Source organism: Chrysochloris asiatica, unplaced genomic scaffold (genome assembly GCF_000296735.1).
Source record: "Chrysochloris asiatica unplaced genomic scaffold, ChrAsi1.0 scaffold00030, whole genome shotgun sequence".
NCBI classification, from domain to species: domain Eukaryota; kingdom Metazoa; phylum Chordata; class Mammalia; order Afrosoricida; family Chrysochloridae; genus Chrysochloris; species Chrysochloris asiatica.
In genome coordinates this window covers 20,096,459-20,124,208 of record NW_006408548.1, presented here as the reverse complement: position 1 = coordinate 20,124,208, position 27,750 = coordinate 20,096,459, and the positions used below count along the sequence as shown (strand labels likewise).

Here is a 27,750-nt window from a genome sequence, read left to right as displayed (position 1 = left end):
ATGATCTTCCCACACAGTGAGATTGTGCAGCAACCAGAGAACTTCTCTGAGGCAGGGGTGGGCGTCTACAACTACTGTTCCCCTCCCCGCCAAAGCCACAAGCCGGGGTAGAGGTGGCGGAGAGATAGGGACAACCACTGCCACCACCGCCGCCTCCGCCGCCAAGCAGGAGGGGCAGAAAAAAGCTCAAATGATACATTTATCTTACACTGAAGACATGCTTCCAGATTTTATTGGCCAGAAAATAAACTCTGCGTACAGGTAGAGCTCTGAATATATTCAGTTAATCTCTCTATACAAAATTATTAGGTATGGTTTCTCAGAGTTAACAGGGATGGTTTGTAGTCCATTGACTTGAAATTCATCTGGGCATGATTTTAATTTGTTCATTCTGAAAATGACCCCAAAAGATGTAAAGTCCATGGCAAATTAGCATTATGCAAACAAACCTAATTTAGTTAAGAGAATCCCTACTGTGAGCCAGGAACCCTGATAAATACTTCACATTCATGAACTCATTTGATTCTCATTAAAATCCTATCATGTGGGTGCTACTATTATTAAACCTGTTTAAAGATGGGGACGCTAAGATGCAAAAGGGTTAAATACTATGGAACAATTATTGATCTCTCCATGTGCAGAAACAAGAAGAATGATAAAAATTTCAAGATGCTCAGAATCAACTAGTCCAATGGATCAAAAGAGCACGTAAACATCAGTCACCACGACTGAGACCAGACGAACTAGATGGAGTCTGACATCTACTATCAACTGCTCAGAAAGGGATCAAATAAGAAAGCCCCAGATACAGTGGGTGGAAATGTGAATAAAACTGAAAATTATAAAAAGACCAGGCTTACTGGTCAGAAAGAGACTGGAGGAACCTGAGACTATGGTCCTCGACCACCCTTCAGGTCTGGAGAGGAACTCACCCTCGTGGACCAGTTTTTGGCCAAGTATTAGATAGGTAGCATTTGTTGTTGTTATGTGCCGTGGAGTCGGTTCCAACTCATAGCGACCCTGTACAGGGTTTCCGAGGCTGTAAATCTTTACGGGAGCAGAACGCCTCATCTTTCTCCCACAGAACAGCTGGTAGTTTTGAACTGTTGACCTTGTGGTTCGCAACCCGATTCGTAACCACTATGCTACCAGAGCACCTTAGATAGGTAGCATAGTGGCTACAAATCAGACTGCTAAGCTCACGGGCAGCAGTTTGAAACTACCAGCTGTTCTGCAGGTGAAAGATGAGGCTTTCTGCTCCTGTAAAGATTTATGGCCTCAGAAACCCTGTACAGGTTCGCTATGAGCCAGCACCGACTCCACGGCACTTAACACCAACAACATTAGATAGGTATATGGGAGAGACAACGCTAGTAAGGTATGCACACCACAGAATGGTCAATTATTCAAGATCAAAAGGGCAACATTCACCTAAGGACAAAGATGAGAAGGATGGGAAGGAGGGTGGAATGGAAATAAGAGCTAGATGGAGGGGACAGCAATCACTGAGATGAAACAGTGTAACAGTGTAAAATTTGTTGAATGTAAAACTGATGACCTTCTCTAAACTTTCAATTCACAATACAAAGTTTGGGGTACAAAGTTTGGGGGGAGGTTTGTTTGTTTGTTTATTTAACCAACAAGAAAGTTAAATAACTTGCTCAAGGCCAGAGTACAGCCAAGCTGATTATGGTACCAGATGTCCGGTAACCAAGAACCAGACATTCTTGCTTTCCACTTTTCTGATTCTGGAATATGCCAAATAAATTTCACACAGGGTCTTTGTCAACCTGTCACCTCTGCTGTGAGTACTCTTCTCACAGATGGCTTCTTTTTGTCATTCACAACCAATGTAAATGTCCCCTACTTGGAGAAGGCTTCTCAGTCACCTAACATGCTGAGAGTTGTTCAATCAAGGGACAAGAAAGCTGGGTATTTACCCATCATCTTCTGTCCATCACTGGTTGAGGGCTTCTTCTTGAGACTCTTCTGGCCTACCCTGTGCATAAAGTGAGCATGCTCCTGTGATCATGGGAAGCCCTCAGGTGTTGCTTGTGCCTGCATAGCGCGTAAAAACTATAAACTGACAGGAACAGGGAGTACTGAAGCACAAGCTTGAAGGACGATTGGACTAGGCTGTCACTGATTTCCTTAAGAACCAAATTTCTTTCTCTACACTCAGCTATGTACAGTATCAGATGTCTTTTAAGGAGAACGTGTCTGATAGCTATAGGCCAGCTATCAGGAACAACTGGGACTCTGTGTTTCCTTGTACAGATTCAATAAGAGAGTTAAGTCATCCCTTCTTATTAAGAGCAGAAAACTTAACAGACATTTCCAGAAAGTCTCTCCCCTCCCCTCCCCGTCTCCCCACTCCCCCAACCCACCTCACCTCACAGGCTCAAACTGACTCAGGTGCCTGAAGCAATTCAATTCCTGTTAACAGGAAAATACTACATGGTGAATAACTTAGATCTGGATTCTTTGCCCACTTACTGACAATGACTGAGTGATGGTAATCAAAGCCAAACCCTGAAACCAGGTCACTCAGCTTTACCTGAAACACATAGACACTTGGGGAGTGGTTTCTTTAGTTTTCTACAAGAAGAAAATAGATGCCAACAGGACTTCAGGTACCCATTATGCTTAGTATCCTCAGGATTAGTTAAGACTTTCCTAAGTGTTTGGCATTCTTATGTATATAGGCAAACAACATCACCTCCTCTGATGATTGATGGCTCTTATCAAAATCTACTAGTCTTCCAAAACTGAGCTTTTGCATGCAAGCAAATGTGAACTAAAATGTTCATGCCTTTTTGTTTTCAAAGACATAGTTTCCCTATCAGTCTTCAAAGAAATGGTTCTTTGCACATTTTCTTTAAGTAGCCATTTAATTGCTTATTCATTGTTTTCCCCAATAAGAAATAAGCCATAAAGGAGTTAGGATTTTACCTAGCTCATGTACTATTGTACCTCTCACCTATAAAATAATGTCTGGAATACACTATATGCTCAATAAATATTTGCCAAACCATTTTACAGACAAATGAATGAATGGGTTAATAAATACTTGGTTCTTATTATAAAAAATAAAATAGAAAATGGGATACAGGTTATGTTAAGGCTATGATGAGGGACCCTTCAGTCTCCAGCAGTGCTGGGTGATAGTGAGGGCTGAGAGAGGGCTAAAAGGTTAGAATTCCTGCTATAGGTCTGGGGCCAGCCGAGGCACAACAAGTCAAGCTCCTTCTGTTGGATATCCTGGCGGGAAGTGGCTAGAGCTAGAGTGGAGTGGACAGCGTGAGAAAGTAACTATTTCAGAGGCTGAACGGTGAGGCAAGAGAACACTGCTGAGGCAACAGGACACTATGTCCCAGAGTGACATGCAAAAGTCTCATGTTCATACCTGCACCATAGCCACATATGACCTCAATTTACTTTGTTTCAGAAAAATGCTAGAATTGCTCCAGAAAAGAGACTAGAATAATGCCAAAACAAAGAACCCCAACGACCTGGATAAAATGACCACTATAACTCAATGGAAAGCTAGCAAATTAATCACAACAAACACACTTTCTGAACAGCATGACCACATTCAAAATAGTGACCTGCTGTGTGTGACACATGGACTGGTCTAGATACACTGACTACTTGGGTATACTGATGGCTTAGCCACAATGGTGACCTCCAACTTTCTAGATTAGAAGTAGAGGCCAGGGGAATATTTTACATAGATTGTAGGGTATTTGGGAAGCCAGATCTGCCACTCTCACACACAATGATGACTCTAGAATTCAGACTGCTCTATTCATATGCCAAACCTGACTTCATGCACACTTTGTGTTCATTGCTCTGGATGTAATGCTTTACCTGTAAGGACTCTACTCCATGAAATAATGAGCCATCGCCTGCCCCTTGTGATCCACCTCAGGCTCACCATTATCTAGGATGGTGCTTTCTCTGTTTAACTATAGAACTGATGTCACTAAGAGAATAGGGAGGAGAGAATTATCTGCCTTAAAAAGCAGAACTTGCACAACGGAAGGAGAGCTGCCTACTAGGTGTGGTTAGTACAACACTTGTACTCCAGAAGAAATGTGAAAGATTGGGATGAAGCTTCTACTTCCTGACTTTCTAGTTGGCATATGGAGTATATTTCTATAGACAACAGTTTGGATGGACCATCTATTCCATGTTTCAAGTAAATCCATTATCCTTGTAGTTTGCTGAAATTTCTCCATGATTCTGGCAGTAAATTGTTTTTAATCACAGTTTATAATCCTTTGCCGTAATCTTTGCTTCATAGGCACTGTGAAGGGCAACTGCCATGGGCTATTGGCAATGCATTAGCTTTTCCTAACCAAACTCTTTGATGCAGGCAAATGTTTTCTAAAACATTTATGCCTTTTCACTTTTAGAGGCATTTCTTCCTATCCATCAGTCTTCAAAGAAATGGTCCTTTGTCCTTTCCTCTTAATACACCTATGTTCCATTTACTTACTCTTTTTCTTTTTTTTCCCATTTACTTACTCTTGATTTATTCTTTTTGTTATTGTTAAATATAATCAAGTATATCCAACATATCTGGTTGGCTCAATCAATTTTAACATATGTATAAACCACCATGTAGATCAAAATGCAGAATATTTCTAGTGCTGGAGAAGGCTTCCTTGTTCCTCCCCACCTTGCCCCCACCCCGCCCCATCTCCACCCCACCCCCAGCATCATAGCACATTAACTTCTAACACCATAGATCAATTTTGGTCCAAATTCTGTTTCTTAAAAATATTTAGTGGCAATGTGTCCAGGCTTCAGGACACTGCCTTCAGCCTCCCTGGCTTCATGTAATAAAAAGTGGTGTATATGAAAAGAGAGGTTCCAATGGTAACAAAGAACAGTGGACAGAAAGAAGGTTCTAAACTCTGGCTTACTCTAGTCATTTCTGGCAGTGGTTCTCAGCCACAGTCCAATTTTCCCCTCAGCCAGCAGTTGGTGATATTTGGAGACAATTTTGGTTAGGGCCTGGTATGGTTCAGGCACAAGTACCTGCTCAGTGAACTGTGCGAATGTCCCCCGCTGCTTCCTGATCCTATAGACCAAGTGCTGGACAGTGTTGTGCGGGACACAATCAGTTGCAAAAAATGGATGTTTGGGGTGGCCACAGGCTCCGTGGGACACGCAGTGAGAAGTGTCAACACGCACACTGGAGGAGTGCTACTTCAATGCTGGAAGGACTGCTACCGGCTCATCTGGTCAGCAATTCCCTTCATCACCTATCGGAGAACAAAGAAAAAACCCTTGTTTTTTTCAACACCTTGCACGTGGAAGGTACAATTAGAAGCTGTCAGAAGTTCCTGATTCAGTACAACAGGAGACAGCTATTGATCTTGTTGCAGAACAGTCCTGACCAACAGAAGCTATCCAAAAGTCTGTCACAAGAAGCTGTTTGCTGGAGAAGGAGGAGGAGGGCCAGGAGTTACTTTCAGGTAGTGTCAGTGAGGAGGCTGCCTTATAATGAACCCTACAGTAGGAGAGGGGGGCATAAGCATAATGCTACTTCCTGACCACTGCTCTGTACCAGCTTTGAGCTCACTCCTGGGAATGTTCCAGAAGCAGCAATATCTTCACCAATCAGAGGACGAGTTAGTAACTCAAGATAGAGAACTGGCTTAAAACACACCTGGTGTGGCACCATAGGATAAGCATTCAATCTCAAGGTCAGTTTGAACTACAAGGTCAGTGGTTCAAACTCAACAGCCGCTCCTTAGAAACCCTATACAGGATCTCTGTGAGTCGAACCTATCTTGACAGCACTCAGCAACAACAACAGGAAGTCTCCTTTGCCCTGGCAACCTTGCCTTTCCCAGAGATCTGGTGTGGCCAGCCATATGGTTAGCAGTGTGGTTGTATTTCATTGTCTGACAGAATAGGTGTGGCTTCATGCTTCAAACTATAAAATAGGATTGTGGAGTTAATGTCTAGCCAAGTTAATGTCGTCCCCCTCTATCCCTGGGTCTTGTGGGAAGACTGGCCCTCTGTTTGAATATCACTGAAGTTTGAAATTTGGCTTTTCACTTGTAGTCCTATGTCTACACGTTCCCAGGTTGGCTGCTAAGCAAACCAAATCATTTAGAGAAGAAGTATTAGTTTTTTTCTCAAAAAAAACCACAAAACACCACCACCTGGTTTCTATTGATCTCCGCTACAAATCAACCTAGCAGCTGCCAGTTTCTGGTTGTTTCCTGCAGTTCGTATGTTTCCTTGTTGTCTTCCAGAGAAGAAAGTGCCCCACTGAATGTACACAAATTTGGAGAGGCAAGAGACTTCAAGTGTCTTCGTCATAATCCAATGGCTGTCACTCAAAGTCGTTTAACAGAAAATAAGATTTTGATGTTATTGTGTTCCCTCATGTCATGACCGGCCCACCTTCACTCCCCTAGGAGAGTTCCTGACCCAGCTTTTAGGCCTGAACTAGGAGACACTTACGTCCTGGCAGCATGGCTGCTCAAGTTTGCCAACCCACATTTAGTGATAGGTTTAAGAAGTAATATACCTGACCTGTAATGAGCTTGAAACAAAAAGCTCACATAGCATGTGCAAGTGATTTAATACAACTGTTAACCTTGACATTCTAATACATTTAGAGATTACTTTATTAAGCAGCAAAATAATTTTTTTTTAAACTAATTTTAATAAAATTATTTTACTTTGCTCAAATGCAATTCAAAACAAGGAAGAAGAAGACTGTTTTGAACACCACAGAGGTAGTGGGCAACTCTACCACTCTTGATGGAGCCCATCCTTTTCTGCCTCTAGGTGTCATGAACTGCTCCTAACAACTCAGGTCACTGTCACTTGAAACAGGCTGCCAGATCCAAGGGCTTCCTTAGTCAGTGATAGTTACAGCTTTCCTTCCTGCATGATCAATCAGGCCAAGTTAATAGGAAAACCCTCCCTTTCTCAACACACATAAGTGCTTACGGAAGCCAACCAATTCCTTGAAGCTGGCAAGTATGGTCTGGCACCACTATCTGGCCATTTGTCTGAAGAAAAATTGCAATTCCGCTGGGTGTCCTAACTTGATTTAATTCCCATCCCCTTGTTCCTTTAACAAGAGAAAATGGAACATGTAGAAAAGATGTGGCTCTTTAAGGACGTAACCAGTACCTGGACCCAAGATGTCACAGCAGAGCAGTGCTGTTGAATGCTGGGTGGCTCCGAGGAATGCTGCTACACCTCAAACATCCTCTGAGTCAGAAAAACTAAGCACATGTGGGTGAAAAAGACTAACCTGGCAACTAACTAAAAACCTTGGCAGAAGAACTCTCTTGTGCATATCAATACTTTTATTTTGGTATACAGGTGGGAAGCTGGAAAATATGCTGTATTTAAATTTTTTTAAATAAAATAAAACTTGTGGTGAAGTTGCGGCGTGCTACTAGCTACTTAGAGGGTAAAGTCCAAGGAAGCTGCTGTATGCATCACTATGACAAAGAATTATCTGGACTCAAATGTTGACAGTCCAGGGGTGGCATTGTAGTCATCCTAGAACTGTATGAAGAGGCTCAAAGACATAGGAAGGGATCTTAAATTAAGTCAACCTCTACGTAAAGGCAGCCATTCTCTAAATTGAGTCCTGGTGTGGCGCAGTAGCATGAGTATTGGACTGCTAACTGCAAGGTCGGTGGTTCAAACCTACCAGTCACTTCTTGGAAACCCTAAACAGGGTCACTATGAGTCAGAACTGACTCAATAGCACTTAACAACAACAACAAATGTCAATAGCGTCAAGGCTGAGAAACCCTGATTTAGAAATGGTGGTGTTGTTAGGTGCTGTTGAGTCGCTTCCAACTCATAGGAACCTAAAGAGAGGTTGGTGGGTTTGAATAGCCAACCTCGTAGTTAGCCGTCAAGTGCTTAGCTTAGCCTACAGCACCCCATCAGGACTCATTTTAAAGAATGGCTGCCTTCAAATAGGAGTTGACTTAAGATCTCTTCCTATGTCTTTGACCCTGTTTACACAGTTCTGATGCAAAAAGTGGACAGGTAGCATATAGTCCAGGAATAAGATTCTCAATCTGTCCTCATTAATGATAGTTACTGGAAAATTCGTCCAAAAGGTGATACGCTGTTTTCCCTTTAGTTTCCTCCTTTATTGCCAGTTCAGGTATTTTCTGTATCTTTTCAGAATGCTACAATTGAAGTTGGGATAAAAGGTGTCAGACACAGCTAATCTGATATCATAACCACCCAGAAACTGATTTTATATATATATGGAACATGTATATTAAAAGTGCGTGAACATCAACATCATTATTATTTTAAATAAAATGCTTCTGTGACTATGAAAGAGGGAGCAGTTTCACTCTGGGAATTTCAAGAGAGTACATGAAATTGAACAAATTGTTTTCTTAACTGTAAACCCTCGCTTTTTCTAAGGAGACTGTTAGCAAGGTCCTCTTTTAACAATGTGGTATTGATCAGGCTCCCAGAGAAATTTGCTGGCTCTGCAATGTAGGTCAGACTCACAATTTGTAAGTGACCACTGGTGTTTTTTCCCTCTAAGCAACAAATACTGCTATCAAGGGCAATGCATTCTAATCTCTTCTCCTGAATTTTAAGCAAGAGATCTCTTGAGCCTCATTTTCATTAAGATATAAATTGTACAGTGTGTGAGAAATGCAATTAGACTGAAAAGGTTTACAGAGCTAATGACAGTTTTGTTTTATGTCCATTTAGACTAAACAGATAATAAAAATTTTACAGGAAACATCTGTATCGGCTTTCCATTTACTCTGTAACAAATTCATTATAGAACAGCACCTTCTTTATCAGGCATTATTAAGAAATGAGGTATTTCATGTAAGTACAATTTCCCAGGTTAAGTGAAACTTAACATTTCAAGCAGAAAACTGTACATATTAAGCATGAGATTTTCTCCTATCTCTTCCAGTAAGAATTCTACTTAATAAGCCCATTCTCCTCCTTCATAGAAGCCTTTTCTTATTAACCTCATCGGAAAGAATCTCTTTCTTTTCACAAACCCTATCATATTTTAATTGTGTTTCCATATGTTTCAACTACACTGAGGATTACACCCAAGCACTTGTAAATAAAATAAATGAGTTTATTCCCTCAGGTAGATAAAATAGCAAACAAATGCATGATGGACAAAAATGAGACTAAAAGAAGATACTTTAAAGAGGATTAAGTGAGTCGGTGTATTTTAAGCACTTGGAACTGTGCCTGGCATCATAAGCCCTAAAGAAAATGTTGTAATTGTTAAGTGCCGTTGAGTCAGTTCTGACTCATAGAAACCCTGGATAGAGTTTCCGAGGAGTGGCTGGTGGATTTGAACCTTCAACTTCACGGTTAGCAGTCTAGTGCTTATCCTACAACACTGTACCAGGGCTCACACATAAATGTTAGTTATGATAATTATTGATTTTAGTATTATAATTAAACAATATGGATTGCACCTATAGAATAATACTTGATTTTAGTGGAAAAGAATGTGTCCATAAAATGAGGGTTGGCCATTTTAAAGAACCCAGAAAAATGGACTGGAGACAAATACTCCTCTCCTGCTGGGGACAGCATACGCAGACCCTGGGTTGCTCAGTGGCCCTGTGACATGGATGAAAATCCAACCCCGTAGCCCTCCTCAGGACTGCGAGCCATGGACCCTGAGGGCCAAAGAAAGTGACCTCCTGACGTCCCGGGTTCATTCATTTTTGCGAACTCACTAGTTGTCTACCTCTGTATAATTTTCTTTGGACCTAATATTGTTCATTCTATGCTTCTAACTCCAGTAATTGTAGCTTCTGAGAAAATGGTTTCTTTTACAATGCCTCTCTTAATGCCTCCACTGTGTTGGCAGTGCGTGGAGTCCTGGGAACAAATCTTTCTGAGAAACAGGCGATAGCCACCTGGGATAGAAGTCAGAACTGCTCCTTAATTGATTATTCAGCTATGTTTGATATCCATGAACAATAATGGGTTTGAAACCCCTTTTTAGAGCTGAGGCAGTAAAAAGTTTCCTCAGATAATTCAGAAAAGCCAGGAACAGGTATATTGGGAATATGAAAAAAGGTTTTTAGAGAAAAACTACCCAAGGTTTGTACATAAAGTGGAATGGTAAATTCTGGTAATGTTGGATTAGAGGATAATAGTGGCAGCCCCATTAAACTGCCTCTGAATATAATCAGTTTAACCCAGATGCTCTCCTTCCTCCTGAAAGTATATAGGAATGTGATAATTAAGAACAATGTAGCATTTTAGATATAGATAAATGAAGCCCGGTGCCTGAGATCTTGCTCATAAACAAAAGTTTGCAAAGTGTACAGAGACAGCTTGGCTCCTTTCAGGAACCTTGCTTTATGTTAAGTATCCTTAAGAAACCGCATGTCGCTGCTCTAGATCATTTAAGCCTAAAAGTTAATATACAACAGTTTGACTGAACCTTTTTTCTGTAAAAATAAAAATGTTAGATTGTTAAGAAAAACTATGAAAATATTTTAAAAGTTGATCCTGTGAATCATTATGTCCTGTTTTGAATGATTAATCACATTTCAGTTCCATATCCTGTCTTAATCACATCCTCCCTTTGTGAAATTACATCCTCCCTTTATGAATTACATCCTTCCTTTGTAACAAATCCCTCCCTAAAAAACAGAATAAAAGACTGAGGTAGAGTTAGATCTGTGTGCAATGTTGTGCAATGCTAGGCAAGATGTTTGCAGATCTGCATACCTGCCAGCTGTGTGTCTGTCTTTTTGTATATATTTCGTCTTTCTCTTTCTCTATCCCTTTCACCACCAGATCTCCCTTCTTCGTGACACCCACACTTCCTTGTTGAGGCTGGACCCCAACATAGGACCTTGACACTCTCCAAAGGAAAAGATGTTCTTCCTTAGAAGGCATCCTATCTGACCATGGACAGGTATACCTCATACTGTGGAGTTGAGTGATTCTTGTAACTAACTCCACTCTTTCTCCTTTTTTCTAATTATATGGTCATTGAGCATTTTCCAATTGAGAGGCTTCACAGAGACTAATGGACTACCATGCAAATATATTTTCTCAAAAACTGAGTTTGTTTGCTTGTTTTCATAAACAGAACACTGTCTGGACCCAAATGTCTAAATCAGATTTCTCAACTGGATGGCATGCCTGATCCTTTGGCACTTCTGTTCTTCCTGTGCACTAATATACAGTTTTGTAGTTCAAGCTCTTTGAGTTTGGCTATTATGAGTCTATTACTAAAAACCAATTCTATTCTGTGAGCCAAAAAATTGGGTTTCTGAACCTGTATGATTGGTTGGATAGAATTCACTAAAACCTCCTGGGAGAAAGCATAGGGTAACACCTTGCAATATAGTCAAGTACTACAAGCTATTATTTGTATATGTTCAGTTACCTTTAGGACATTATTATTTTTTTAATACAGTTATTTTATATACTTGATTATGTTCAATTATAAACTCCGTAAGAACAGTAATCATTCATTTTATCAACTCCCATGTTATTTAATATATGAAGTGTTGATGAGGGCATTAAAATGGATACCTCTCTAGCATAGTAATTACTAATCAGGCTGCTAATCTCACAGTCAGCAGTTCAAAACTACAAACTGTTCTGTGGAAGAAAGATGAGGCTTTCTGCTCCCATAAAGATTTACAGCCTCGGAAACCCTGTATAGGGTCGCTATGAGTTGGAACTGACTCCACGGCACATAACAACAACAACAACAATCTTTTCTAGCACGCATGCCCATTGGTAAATATATTCATAGAGAAGAATTAGGCTGTATCTACACAAATTTCATTTTCATGTACTATGACCAAGTCTACCTCTCAGCATTTCTTTAAATAAAACGTTATGTGAGCTAAAGGAGATATGTTTTTAAATGTATGTTCAATAATGTTCAGAATTACAAAGATGGGACAATCCATTCATCAATAAGATAGATAAATATAATAAGATAGATAGATAATGGGGGTGTCCCCGGCATACCCCCATTCTAAAGAGCCCTGGTAGTGCAAAAGTCAATCGCATCAATGAAGCAACTTAAAGGTTGACTATGCGAACCCACTCAGCAACTCCACAGAATAAAAACCTGGTAATTGACTCCCAGGTAAATAAAGACTGCAGCCTAGAAAGCACTGTAGGATGGGTCTGCTGTGTCACATGGGTTATTATACATTGAAATTGACTCAGTGACACCTAATAAACATATTTATTTGAATACTACTGAATACAAATTAGCAATTTAAAAGAATGAGGACATTCTACTGCCCTAGCACGGATTTTAGCTGAACACAGAGAATACCAGAAACATGTTTACTTGTGTTTTATTGGCTGTGCAAAGGTATTTGACTATGTAGAACATAACTACGAATAACATTTCAAATGGGATTTTCAGAACACTAAACTGTGCTCATGCAGAACCTGAGCATACTGGAGTGTTTTAAAACCAGAAAAAGTGTCAGGATTTTGATTCTTCACTAAATTTATTCAATCTGTAGGCTGAGCAAATAATCTGAGCAGCTGGATTGGAGAAAGACTCATTAATGACCTGCGATATGCAGATGAAACAACCATGCTTGCTGAAACCAAACAAGACTTGAAGTATTTACTGCACCCTTCAGTGTGGATTAAACCTCAATGTAAAGAAAACAAAAATCTTCACAACTGGATCAATTAACAACATCATTATAAATAGAGAAAAGATTGGAATTATTAACAATTTCATTTTGCTTGTATCTATAATCAGTGCTTATGTTACCAACAGTCAAGAAATCAGACAACTTGTTGCATTTGGAAAATCTGTACAAAAGACCTCTTTAAAGTGTTAAAGGGCAAAGAATGTCACTTTGAGAACTAAGGTATACCTTCCCCAAGCTGTAGTATTTCAGTCACCTCATAAGCATGCAAAAGCTGAAAAAGGAATAAGGAAAACTAAAGAAAAATTGATGCCTTTGGATTATGGTTTTGCCATAGAATACTGAATATACCACACACTTCCTGAAGAATGAACAAATCTGTATGAAAGAAGTGTAGTCTGAATGTTACTTAGAAGTGAGGAATGCAAGACTTTGTTTCATATACTTTAAAGATGCTATCAGGAGGGACTAGTTCCTGGAGAAGGACATCATGCTGGATAAAGTATAGGGTCAAGGAAAAAGAGAAAGACCAGTGAAACAGCCTTGTGACTGAACTCTTGAGGAATGCTAAGGGCTATATCCCTTCCTTGAGCAATTGTGATGTTGCATAGAGCATGCTTAGCTAAGCAGCCACATCCTGGGACATGCCGTTAAAAAAGAACAGACCACCATATTTTCCTAGCAAGATGGATCACCCACTAAAATTCCATATTTTACTTTCAATCCCCTAGACATAATCTTAAAGGATAATTTTCTGCTGGCAGTAGAAGAGAACACCAGCCCCTGACAGGGGCTCAAGCTAGAGTCCTGAAGAACTACACATGTGTGACATCCCAGAATAAGTTTCCTCTGCTCCTACCAGAGGCCTTTGTGGTGGAGTCCATATTGAAGAAATGCTGTTGTTGTTGTTTTTAAGTGTCATCGAGTCGTTCTGACTTATAGCAACCCCGTATTGGGTTTCTGAGGAGGGACTGGTGAGCTTGAACCACCAACCTTGTGGTTCAAACTGACCTTGCAGTCCAGGACATTAACCCACAGCACCACACCAGGAGTAATGCTGTGCATGCACCCAATTTGCATGGTCACTCCTAAATGGACTACTTCCCAGAAATCTCCATCTCTATCTGTGAATAAGCATGATGTCTTTTCCCACCTAAAATCTTTTTAAACCCCAGCAAAACCTTTCTACAAGGAAATGGCGTTATTGTTGCCTAGCGCCCTCCTCTTCTCCTCTGTCTAGATCATTCCTCTCAATAAATCCTTTGCTCCTGGCAAATTGGAAACCTCTGCATGCTCACCTAAGCAGTGAGATGCTGCTTATTTTTAAAAAATAAATTGTATTCAATGATTATGCTTAAGTACAAATCAGTGTTTCAATTAAAATAAAAACATAATTCAAATGTATGTTTTTCTAAATTGAATACCTATCTGACTTTTACTCCCTACTGAAGTTTAACATGAAATGCAAAGATGTAAATATAAAACATGAATACAAGGGGACTTTAGCATGTTTGTGGAAAAATTCCATTATCTTTTAATCCCATTTTTCTTTGAACTTTTTGAAATATCACTAAGTGAAGAAATCCATGGAACAACAACACACATCAGGAAACAGGGCATTACCAGGTCCCAGAAACTTCCCTCCATAATCATTAAAAAGAAAGAAAAAAACAACCACTGCTGTCACATTGAATCTGATTTATAGCGACCCAGTAAGACAGAGTCCCACTGCCCAGTTCTGGGGTTTGAAAGACTATAATCTTTAGGGAAGCAGGCTGCCATATATCTCTCCTGCAGATCAGCTTGTGGATTCAGTTAGTAGTCAAGCGCTTAACTACTGTACCACTAGGGCTCCTTCCACAATCATCAGTTCCCTTTATTTCCCAAAACTAACTATTACCTTGACTTTTAACAGCATGATTGATTTTCTTTTTGAACTCTATACAAAACTGAAATCATATAGTATTTTGTATGGTCTGTTGTATTTTATTCATTCAACATTATGTCTTTGAGATTCAAGCATTGTGTTTCCAGAATCTATAGGTCATTTCATTTTTTTTTAACATGGTTTACTTCCAATTCTATCTATTAAAATAAGATAGAACAACAGATACCCTTAAATACTGAAGGTGGCAATGTTAAGTGGTTCAACCACTTTGGAAAATTGTTTGATCTTATCTGTCAAAGTTGAACACAGTATTCCCATGAGGCAGCAATTTTACTTCAAGTGTATTTACTCAAATAAATGTATGCACTTGCAAGCCAAAATTAATGTACAAGAATGTTCATAACTGCATCATTCCCATTTTATTTTTATTATAATAAATATGGCAATGATTACATCTGTCATATGAGCTTAGAAAAAGTGGGATAAATATCATGGATACATTTGAATTTAGAAACATTGCTTGAGATGCTGTGAAGCAAAATACTTTGCTTGCTATGTAACTTGGCTAAATAAAATCAAGACTAGAAATAAACCTAGATATTAAACTTCAGCCTGCTGAGAATAATACTATACATAGGGTCGTGATGTGTCAATCTTGCTATTATGCTGGCTTGTTAAAAGAGCTACACATCAAACAGCTCTTAGTCTTGGCATACCACTTGGAAGTCAGATTTTATTTCATTGTGAGCTTGACTATGGCAGTGAGTTTCCCATTTAATAATTAGCTTCACTAATGATTTAATTGTCATCTTAAATTACTGCTAACTGAACCTGAAATTCACTTCATTAACTTTAAAAAATATAAGGCCACTGCTAAATTGAATTTAAAATGCCAGCAGCTAAAATAACAAAGAATAAAGATACTCACTATGTGATTTTTCAAACCTCCTGTTCCACAGAAGGTTAAAAAGAAAGGAATAATTCTATGTTATTTGTTCTAAAACAATCATTTAGAAAATGTCATTTTTAATCAAATAACATATTGAACACCAAGAACAAAATCTATGATAATAGAGAAATTATTTCTCAATATTTGAAGCATTATGAACTGTAAACACATTTTTATTTAAGTAAATTAGAATTTCAAATTATATGGCAAAACTGGTTTTACATTTTCAGTTCATAGCAAAATAATAAGTATTTGGGGGGGATGGTAATTTATCAAAATAAAGTCATGATGTGGGTTGTTCAGGTTTTATTAAAGATTTTGAAAACTAATGGTAAATATAGATTTACCACACACACAAAAAAAATCAGAAATTCCATTCCTAGATATCCACCTGAAAGAAATGAAACCATGTCCATACATTTACACACAAATGTCTTTAGCAGGAAGTCCCTGGATGATGCAAACAGTTAATGTTCTCATCTCATCTACTAACTCAAAGTTTAAAGGTTTGAATCAACTCAACTTCTGAGTGCTTCAGAAGTAATGCCTAAAGATCTACTTCCAAAAAATTAATCACTGAAAATCCTGTGGACCATAATTGTACTCTTTGTATAGTGGTGATGGTGTGTCGTGGAGTTGGTTCCAACTCATAGCAACACTGTGCAGGGTTTCTGAAGCTGTAAATCTTTATGGAAGCAGAAAACCTTCTCTTTCTCCCACGGAATGGCTGGTAGTTCCAAACTGCTGACTTTGAGGTTAGCTGCTGACTCATAACCACTACGCTACTAGGGCTCCTTTTGTATTGGGTGTCACTATGAATCAGAATCAACTTGTGAGTTATAGCAACTTTATTCATAATCACTAAAAAGTGAGACTACCAAAAATGTCCATAAACTGATTATTGGATAAATAAATGCAGTATACCCATACAATGGAATATTAGTTAGTAATAAAAAACATTGAGATACAGACACTTGCTAAAACATGGATGAGCATTAAAACATTACACTAAATGAAAGAAAGCAGACACAAAAGACCACATGTTGTATGCTTCCATTTTTAGGAAATGCCCAGAAAAGTTGAATTTATACAGACAGAAAGTAGATTAGTGGCTGCTTAGGATTGGGAGTAGGAATGAGGAAAAATCACTAATGGGTACAAGATTTCTTACTGGGGTGATAAAAATATTCTTGAATTAGCTTGCAATGATGGTGATCCAGCCTTGTATAAACACTAAAAATCATTGACTTTGTTTACTTACACCAGAAAATCTTTATAGTTTGCTTACCTTGGAAAAACATCAGGAAAGACCAACAGCCAGCAAACGATGTCATGTTTCACAAAGTAGGGAACTACCAAACAATACCCACTGCCATTGAGTTAATTCCAAGATATAGCAACACTATATAGAGTTTTCAAGACTGTAAATCTTTATATGAGAAGACAGTCTCATCTATCTCCCTTGGAGCCACTGGTTGGTTTCAACTACTGACCTTGTGGTTAGAAGCCCTACATTTAACGTACAATGGCACAAGGGCTCCTTTTGTAAAGTAGTAGTTGTTGTTGCTAAGTGCCATTGAATTGGTTCCCACCCATAGCAACCCTGTATAGGGTTTCCAAGGAGAGGTTGGTGAGCTGGAACTGCCAACTTTGTGGTTCAAATCGACTTTGCAGTCCAGTGCATTAACCCACAGTGCCACACCAGGATTCCAAAAAGAAGGAAACTCCTCAGTGAGATGGATTGGCATAGTAGCACCAACAATGGACTCACAAGGATGGCAAAGGACCAGGCAATGTTTCATTGTGTGAAATATCATTGTCCACAAGTTGGAACTAATTCAATGTCAACTAACAACAACAAAATTATGCCTAAATAAAGCCATCTTTAAAAATAAGGTCAAGTTTTGAAAATGTTTGAGATATTATGGATTCGTTGTAGCTTGACATCAGTGAAGGTGACTTGTTTGTCTTGTCTAAAGTTCTGATGTCACATCATCTAAATTCTTTGAAACTAAAGCTCACAATGCAAAACATAAGAAAATATGTAGAGTCATTCAACTGACTAATATAGCAAGGAATCCAACAGATTTAGGGAGCTATTTACAAACATATATATATATATATATATATATATATACACATATATGTATATATGTGTATATATATATACACATATATGTATATATGTGTATATATGTATACATGTATATATCTGTATATATATATACATAGGAAGCAGAATTGTTCAAAAAAATTTTTTTTTTATTTATCTCTTGCCCACAGAGCAAACTTTTAAAAACCTAAATCAGATCCCTTGAACACTAATAACTGAAAAGGGTCAGTGAAAAGGAGAGACTCTCAATAAGGTGGATTGCCCCAGTGGTACAATGGCCTCAAACACAGAAATATGAGAATAGACCCCAGCAGTGTTTCATTCTGTTGTACATAGGATCACTATGACTTGGAACTGAACTCAAGGGCACCTAATAACAACAGTAAATTGGATTACATCTCTTCAGAGGTCCTCCTTTGCAATGAGAATAAACTCCACAGTCTTTACCCAAGTTTGTAAAGCCTTCTGTGTCCTACACTTTGTCTACCTCTCTGAACTCAGTTCATATCATGCTCCTTCCCCTTAACTAAACACTGGTCATACTGGTCTTCTTACTGCCCTCTCCCCCAAAAAATCCTAGTTTATTCCAGTCTCCTAACTATGCCTTGGATGGCAGCAAAGCATATTAGTTAAGTGTGCAAAGTCTGGCCCCATATGCCTGGGCTTCTGCCTGGGTGTGGATACAAGCTGTATGACTTTATCTTCCTATACCTCAGTTTCCTGATCTCTACAATGGGAATCATACCTGTCCTTATATTATTGAATTGTTAGGCAGATAAATGAATGAATGAATATTTGAAAAATGCTCATAAGAGCTTTTATAAAATAAAATAAAATAAATCTCTTTGTACAACCATTTGTCTGAAATGATCTTCCCCCAGATCTCCTCCAAGCTTTTATCTTTCACCAGTCAGAATTCAACCTCCATCTTCCTCACTAAGTAATTCCCACCCCATTCATCCCAGCATTTGTTTCTTAAATGCCTGCTTTGTAACAGGCTCCGATTTATGTGTTTGTCATAAATCACAAAGGAAACAATGATTTGTATCCTCATCCTCTTAGAATTTTCTATCGAAGATGGAGGGAAATGATAAATAATAACCACAGTAAATATAGTGTGTCCAAAGCAACACACACTGTAGAAAGAAGAAAACAAACTTCAGGATTAGAGGAATAAGGATCGCAGCAGTAAAGGGAGGGGAGGAGTAATTTGCATCATTTTATATGTTGTTGTTGAATGCCGTTGAGTCGGTTCCAACTCATAGTGACCCTATATAGAGCTCCCGAGGAATGGCTGGTAAGCTTGAAACACTGACCTTGTGGTTCAAAGCAATTTGCAGTCCAGTACATTAACCCGCAGTGTACACCACAACTCCATTCTTTATAAATAAATATACACATATATGTCTGTGTACACACACACACAGACATATATAAACAAGTTGAAAGAGGAGAAGGGGCTAGAAAGAGGAAAAGGGGTTGTGTGCTGGAAGAGTGCTCCATGTAATAGGAACACCATGTGCAGGGGCCTCAGACAGGAGCAAGCCTGACCTCCATGAGGAAATCTGAGGGGCCAATGGCTGTAGGGGACAGAAGAGAGTGATAGAGATGCAGTCAGAGGTTTGAAGTTATTGGGGAAGGGGGTCACATGAGGCCTCTGAGGACATTCAAGGGCTCTGTCTTCGTGTGTGGCAGATAGACCCTAAGAAGAGCTCTAGTTATCCACAAATTCTGATCCACATAAATTGTAAAATAACAAATATGTGTAAATTGCTAGTTTGTGATCATTAGTTACACAGCATAGATAATGAACACAGAGCGCCAACAAAGGACTTTGAGCACAGTGATGAGAATCAGACCGTTTGATAGGAGTGCTCTTGTCGCAGTGGGAGAATAGACTGAAAAAGAACAAGGAGTTCTATAAGAAACCAGTGCAACAATCTAAGCAAGACATGATAGTGGTATAGACGAGGGGCTGAAGTCAGGAAATGCAGTCATATTTTCTCTTTATCATACAATTTCTATCTAAAAATGCCTTACTTCTTAGTATTTTGGCTATAACCTTCCATTACCCAAACCACACCTAAAAGAATGAAAGGACTCCACATGAATATGTTGTTGCTATGTGTTGTTGTATAGGTTCCAACTCATGGAGACCCTGGATAGGATTTCTAAGGAGCTGCTAGAAGCGTTTGAACTGCCAAACTTGTGATTCACAGTCCAGTGCTGATCCTACAGTGCACACCAGTAGTTCCCACATGAATATACACATGTGATAAAAAATGACATAGAACTATACACATACATATTGTACTTTCAATTTCCTCCTTTTAATATAGTACTAAGTAACACATAAACATCGATATCTGAGGCATTGTGGTTACTGTTATGTACTATGAGTCGGTTCCCACTCATAGCAACTCTATACAGGGTTTCGGAGGCTGTAAATCTTTACAGGAGCAGAAAGCCTCATCTTTCTCCAGCAGAAGAGCTGGTAGTTTCGATGTACTGACCTTACGGTTTGCAGCCCGATTCGTAACCACTATGCTACCAGAGCTCCGTAACTTAGGCATTAGTGAGCTGAAATGTACTGATATCAGCGATTTTGAATCTGACAACCACATGGTTTACTAAGCCAGGAGTGACAAATTGAAGAGGAATGGTGTTGCATTCATTCTCAAAAAGAACATACCCAGATCAGTCATGAGGGGGTCAGGGCTTGATGGCAGATAGGGTAGAGGTGCAATGAAGTTTTCCATCAGCAATATCACAGAATACCAGACAAAGCAGGTTCAGGGCAGAGCTACAAAACTCTGAACCACATATCTAGGAATATTTAAAAAGATTGGAGGATTATAGCTAGTGGAACTTGTAGCGGAAGTAAGAAATATTGTACCTTAAAATCTGCCACGCTCAAAGTTTCGGAGCCAACAACTTGGGCGAGACCAAACAGCAAGACCAAGCGGGGGAACACACCCACCACGGAATAACACCGCAGGAGCATAGGAGCAAAGGTGGACATACACTTGTCGGTTTTGCTTTGTCATGATTTTTTTTTTTGGGGGGGTGGGTATCTGTTCATTGGCCCCCAACTGTATGCACTCCTCCATTCTGGTGACTAGAGGGGGGTGCCTGAGAGAGTGGACACCCCCCACCTCCACCACTGGTGGGTTCTTCTGCCACGCATGCGCACATATACTCTCAGCATTTAAAGCTATAAGCTTCTCAAAATAGCCACAGGCAGCCCTGAACTGTTTACCAATAGGAAAAAGGACAGAATAAGGGGTGTAGAGAGGGAGAAAGAGTTTAAAAACAAAACAGGCTGAAAATTAAATCCCGAAAAACAGCGTAACAACCAACAGTGGCATCTTGAAATTCATCAGGCAGCCCGGAAGGCAAGTAGCTGAAAGAGGATATTAAAATCATACTCATATTAGATTTTTTTTATTTTTATTTTTCTTCTCTTCCTCCTCTCCCTTTTCTGAGATTATAGACTACAGTATCCAATCTAGTTTGTTTTTTTTATTTTGTTTTGGTTTTGTTTTATGTTTTTACCTCTATGGGACTCATTCTCTCCCTATATTACCCAAGAAGAGACAGCAATTGCTGCCATATAGTTAAGCTACAATCACAAGCTATAAAACCCCACAACCCAGGCAACAACCAATACCAACTGCCATAAAAAGGGAGGCAGACAATACCTGTGAATATTACTCTGAGTTAAGCAATAAGAAAAGTGAAAAAGGAAGCAATCATAAAGCATAAAATACCAAAACACACACTAAATTAAGTATTAAGGCCACAGATAAATACTAAACTAGTCCAAGAAACAACGGCATATGACCATATCAGCACGTGTCCAGAAACAAGATAAAATGTCTGAGACAAATGGCCTAGAGGGAGACCTGGACACCATTCTGTTAGAAGGGCAGGTCTTGGAAATGCCTGAGAAGGAATTCAGAAAAATGATTATAAAATGTTTAAAAACACTTTACAACAGAGTTGAGAAAAATAAGGAAGAAGTCAGGAAAGCTCTACAAGGACAATCAGATAAGATACATACAGCATTGGAAACAATTCAAAACGTACAGAAAGAGGTCCAAACAATCAATAATAGAATATCAGAAATAGACAATACACAGATCAGTCATGAGGTACAACGCTATCTGTGATAGGATAATATCCATGCACCTACAGGGAAGACCAGTTAATATCACTATTATTCAAATTTATGGACCAACCACTAAAGCCAGTGAGGATGAAATATAAGAATTCTACCAACTTCTTAAATCTGAAATAGATCAAACATGCAATCAAAATATATTGATCATTACCAGTGATTGGAATGCAAAAGTTAGGAACAAAGAGGAAGGATCAGTAGTTAGAAAATATAACCTTGGTGATAGAAATGATGCTGGAGATTGCATGACAGAATTCTGCAAAATCAATGATTTGTTCATTTCAAATACCTTCTTTAAACAGCACCAGACAGAATACACAGAAATCAAACTGACTACATCTACAGAAAGAGACAATGGAAAAGCTCCATATCATCAGTCAAAACTAAGCCAGGGGCAGATTGTGGAATAGACCATCAATTGCTCATATGCAAATTCACACTGAAGCTGAAGAAAATGAAAACAAGTCACCAAAAGCCAAAATATGACCTTGAATATATGCCACCTGAATTTAGACACCATCTCAAGAACAGATTTGATACATTAAACACTAAAGACCAAAGACCAGAAAAGCTGTGGGATGACATCAAGAACATCATACAGGAAGAAAGCAAAAAGTCATTAAGAAGACAGACAGACAGACAGACAGACAGAAAGAAAGAAAGAAAGAATCAAAATGGATGTCAGAAGAGACCCTAAAACTTGCTTTCTAGCATAGAGATGCTAAGCAAATGGAAGAAATGAGGCGGTATGAGAGCTGAAGAAAAGTTTTCAAAGATCAGCTTGAGCAGATAAAGCCAAATATTACAATAAAATGTGCAAAGATCTGGAGTAAGAAAACCAAAAAGGAAGAATACACTCAGCATTTCTTAAGTTGAGGGAACTGAAGAAAAAAATCAAGCCTCGATTTTCATTATTGAAGGCTTCTCTGGGCCAATTATTGAATGATGCAGAAAGCATCAAAAGAAGATGTAAGGAATACACAGAGCCACTCTACCAAAAGGAAATGGTAAATGTTCAAACATTTCAAGAGGTAGCATATGATCAAGAGCCAATGATACTGAAGGAAGAAATCCAAGGTGCATTGAAGGAATTGGCAAAGAACAAGGCACTAGGAATTGATTGAATAAAAATGGAAATCTTTCAAGAAAGTGAGGCAGCACAGGAGGCACTCATTCATCTATGCCAAGAAATCTGGATGACAACTATCTGGCCGACTGATTGGAAGAGATCCATATTTGTGCCCATTACAAAGAGAGGTGACCCAATGGAATGTGGAAATCATCAGACAATATCTGTGATATCTCATGCAAGTAAAGTTTTACTAAAGATAATACAGAAATGGCTGCAAGCATACATTAACACAGAACTTCCAGAGATTCAAGCTGGATTCAGAAGAGGATGTGGAACAATGGATAACATGGCTCACGTCCATTGGAGCTTGGTGGAAAGCAGAGAATATCAGAAAGATGTTTTCTTATGCTTTATTGACTATGCAAAGGCTTTTAATTGTGTGGATCATGACAAGCTATGGACAATATTGTGAAGTATGAGTATTTCAGAACACTTAATTGTGCTCATGAGGAATCTGTACATGGACCAAGAGACAGTTGTTCAAACAGAACACGGGAACTCTGAATGGTTTAAAATTAGGGATGGTGTGTGACAGGGTTGTATTCTTTCACCATTCTTATTCAACATGTATGCTTAGCAAATAATCAGAGAATCTGGGTTATATGAAGAAAAGAGTGGTGTCAGGATTGGAGGAAGACTCATTAACAACCTGCGATATGCAGATGATACAACCTTGCTTGCTGAAAGTGAAGAGGACTTAAAATATTTACTGATGAAGATCAAAGACCACAGTCTTCACTGTGGATAGCATCTCAATATAAAGAAAACAAAAATCCCCACCACTGGACCAATAAACAACATTCTTAGCAAAGGAAAAAAGATTGAAGTTGTGAAGGACTTCATTCTTGGATCAACTATCAATAGTCATGGAAACAGCAGTCAAGAAATCAAATGACATATTGCATTACGCAAATGTGCTGCACAAGTCCTTTTTAAAATGTTGAAGAACAAAAATGTCTACTTGAGGACTAAGGTGCACCTGACCCAAGCCATGGTATTTTCAATAACTTCATATGCATGCGAAAGTTGGATAGTGAATAAGGAAGACCGTAGAAGAATTGATGCTTCTGAGTTATAGTGTTGGAATGTTGGTATTGGAAGTGCCATGGACTGCCAAAAGAACAAACCAGTCTGTACTGGAAGAAGTGAAGTCATAGTGCTCCTTGGAGGCCAGTTTGGCCAAACATTGTCTCTCATACTTTGGACATATTGTCAGGAGGGACCAGTCTCTGGAGAAGGATATCATGTTTAGTAGGGTGGAAGGTCAGAGAAATAAAGCAAGACCCCCACTGAGATGGATTGGCAAATTGGCAGCATCAATGGGCTCAAGCGTGGCAATAATTTTGAGGTTAGCCCAGGACCAGGCAGTATTTCTTTCTATTGTACATAGAGTCGCTATGAGTCGGTACGACTCGATGGCACTTAACAATAACAACAACAAGGTTCTGTAAGAGGTCCTGGTGTGGTGCTGTAGAATCAGCACTGGACTACTAACCACAAGGTCAGCAGTTGAAGCCCACCAGCCATTCCTCAGTCAGAACTTACTTAACACCACTTGACAACAAGAAGTTTATGTCACATGTAAACATTGGCCATAACTTGTGAAGAGTATACAGAATGACTCTATATTATTTCCGTAACTTCCTGTGAATCTATAATCATCTCAAAATAGTTTTCACTAGATACATACAGTCACATACATTTTAGAATACAGGGAAACAAAACAAATTATTAACTATGGTTACCACTTATTTATGGGCTTTGGGTGATTCTTATTTTCAGCATACTTTTAGACTTTTCTGCAATGAGCAAAGATTATATGTATCATCAGAAAAATGTTGTTATATTGTTTTAAATAATGCAAAAATCTATGAGGAAAATGCAAAATCTATGAGGAAAGAGCATAGAGAGATTGTAATGGATAGATGTGGCCATTATAAAACTTATGAGACATTACAATGAATTCTCACAAAAATGCTTCTGAGAATATACAGTGCAGAGATACGTGAGCAACAATTCATATTAGTTCAGATTATGTAGTACCTGGGTGATGCAAATGGTTAATGCACTTGGCTGCAAGCCAAAAGGTTGGCAGTTGAAGTTCACCCAGCAGCACCTCTGAAGAAAGGCCTGATCTGCTTTAGAAATACCAGTCATTGGCAACCACATGGAGTACAGGTCTACTCTGACACATATGGGGTCACTATGAATTGTAGTCAACTCCACCAAAACTGGTATTTTTTAGCTACTATGTTTTTAAACATAATAGCTCATACTTTGAACATATTGTCAAGAGGGAACAGTCTCTGGAGAAGGATATCATGTTTGGTAAGGTGGAGGATCAGAGAAAAAGAGGAAGATCCCCATCAAGATGGATTGGCCAAGTGGCAGTATTGATGGACTCAAGTGTGGCAACAGTAGTGAGGTTGGCCCAGGATCAGGCAGTGTTTCGTTCTGCTGTGCATAAGGTCACGATGGGTCCATACCGACTCAATGGCACCTAACAACAACAAATGTTTTTAAACACATATAGCTATTTATCATTTATTTGCATGTATATTACATTTATGTCATTTATATCTTATCTTTTCTTGTGATCAACTACAATTATGAATGTCAACATCAACTAAAAAAGTCTGGTCTCTTCTCACCTGTCCCCAGAGACCACAGTGTCCTTTATCATTTGCCTTCAAACATTGCAGTTTAACCATTTGAAGTAGAGAAGCTAATTTGAGTCTGGTTTCATTTCACAGTGCTACCACTGTGGTGTTGAGCAAATCTCTTCTGCTTTCTGAGCTTCAGTGAATGCCTCTGCAAGGTGGAAATACAAATACCTACTTGCAGAGTGGATGGGAAAACTCACTGAGGAGATGATGTGCAAAGTAAGTAAATCTGGTAGGTTCTCAACGGATGATCTTCCTCTCCACTGTCTTGCTCCATCGACTACCTGTTCTTTGACACCTCCTTATTGCCAATCCTTTGAAGTCTTTATTTTCTGAGAAACAAAAAAATTAAAAATTTAAGAAGTGTTGCCTAAACGTGGGCACTAATGCTCTCTGCAAGGTCTCATTTTAAGAATGAACATCTTCCTTCTGCCAGCCTTGGGGCAATGTCCTCCAGTTGAGGCCCTGAGCTTCTGCAGCAGGGTCTCAGGGCACAATCCAGTTCAGCTGTGGTGGGCTTCAGAGTCAGTCAGCGAGCTGTTCGTCTGGCCTTCCTTGTGCTAGTGGTGCTCTTGGTGGTGATCACCACCCTTGCCTTCAATTCCTGGAGCATCTCCTTCCACCACATCCAGCTTCAAGATGGAGGTGGCCAAGTTGCAGGGCCAGGGCTAGCAGAGAGCTGGAGAAGCATAATTTGGCCCTCCTGCTCTTGGTGGACTTGAGTAGGAAACACATCCACCAGAAGGACGCCGACTACAACCCCAAGAGCAGCCACTTGCAGGCTGGGAGGGTCTCGGGAAGAGATACGAGAATGACAAGGCTGAACTACAGAATAACAGCATATCATATCAGATGGCAAGCCCAGATCATTTAACGGAGCAATTTTCTGTGTTTCATCAAGAGTTTCTTTGACAAGAAGGGCAACGTTCAAGATTATAGAAAGAACAATACCTACCTGGTGATGAGGTTAAAATATGAGAATTTCAATGTAGACAACAGAGAAAAGAACTGAGAGAACAGCATGAAGAAAAAAAAAGTGTTGTTGTTTTTTTTTTTCAACTAACAGACCAGTTTTTGCAAGAACACAAGCAAGACGCCCACAATATTCAGTCAAATGAAGGGGACCAATTGAGTACAGATGATCATGAAGTAGCTAAAACGATTCCAAAAATAGTTGTGAGAGTGCTGCAGATAAGAATGAAGACCTCTCAGAGAATCATAGTCCACATGGGAAAGAAGAAACCAAGACAGTGATGCAGGGATGCTTGGAATAAAAGAGAATGACCTCATGGAAGCTGAAGATCTCCCACTTCTTTAAAGAAGTTCCTTATGGCAGTTTCTCAATATGAAGATCATCAAGCAATCTTTAGATTCACACAGAAACCACAATGGGAACCCTGGCATTTCAAATCAAATACCTTCCAATCCTCTTCAGCATTTAATTCAAGGCCCAAACTTGGAAAGTGAACCCAGAATTCAAACAGATGTTCTCAAAGCAGGCTAGCAAGGATACAAGAGTTTCAAATGGATTCTGCAAATTATGGAAAGCAATGTTTTAATAATGCCCTTTAAGTCCTAAAGGAGAACTTTCAGAACACTAAAGTGCTGTAAAATGGATTCATAATCTACTTGGTTATGTTTTGACTTTTGTTGTAAAGATCAGTTGTATCTGCCGTAAAGATATATTGAGGTAGACTTAAGTAAAAATTTTTAATGAAAGAATGTACCCACATGCATATGTGAACTTTTTCATGTTGTATTATCAAAGCAGAGACTTTTTTATTATGATACACTTGACCCAAAAACAAAGTTAGCAAAATTGTATTCTTTGCATTCTAAACAAACCAATGTATATTTTCAATTTAATTGAGCCCAAGTCTTTCCAAAAATGAGTTCACAGGAAAAAAATTGTTGTACAGTTTATATTTTGCATATAGCATAACCATAGTGAAAGCAATGAATGGAACCACAAGGTCATTTTAACCCCAAGGTCAGCTGTTCAAGCTCACCAACTGCTCCTTGGAAAATCTATACTGGGTTGCTATGAGCAGGAACTAACTCGACAGCACTTAACAACAGCAATATATTATTAGCACAATCAAGTTTTCTGTCCTATCTACCCCTCATTTCATGCTCTTCCTGGAGTTAACCTAGAATAGT

At 39.1% G+C, this 27,750-nt stretch overlaps 1 pseudogene; it reads left to right on the top strand.

The window, feature by feature from the left end:
- Nucleotides 1-27,057, top strand: LOC102829401 (annotated as a pseudogene).
- The last annotated feature ends 693 nt before the right edge of the window (nucleotides 27,058-27,750 follow it).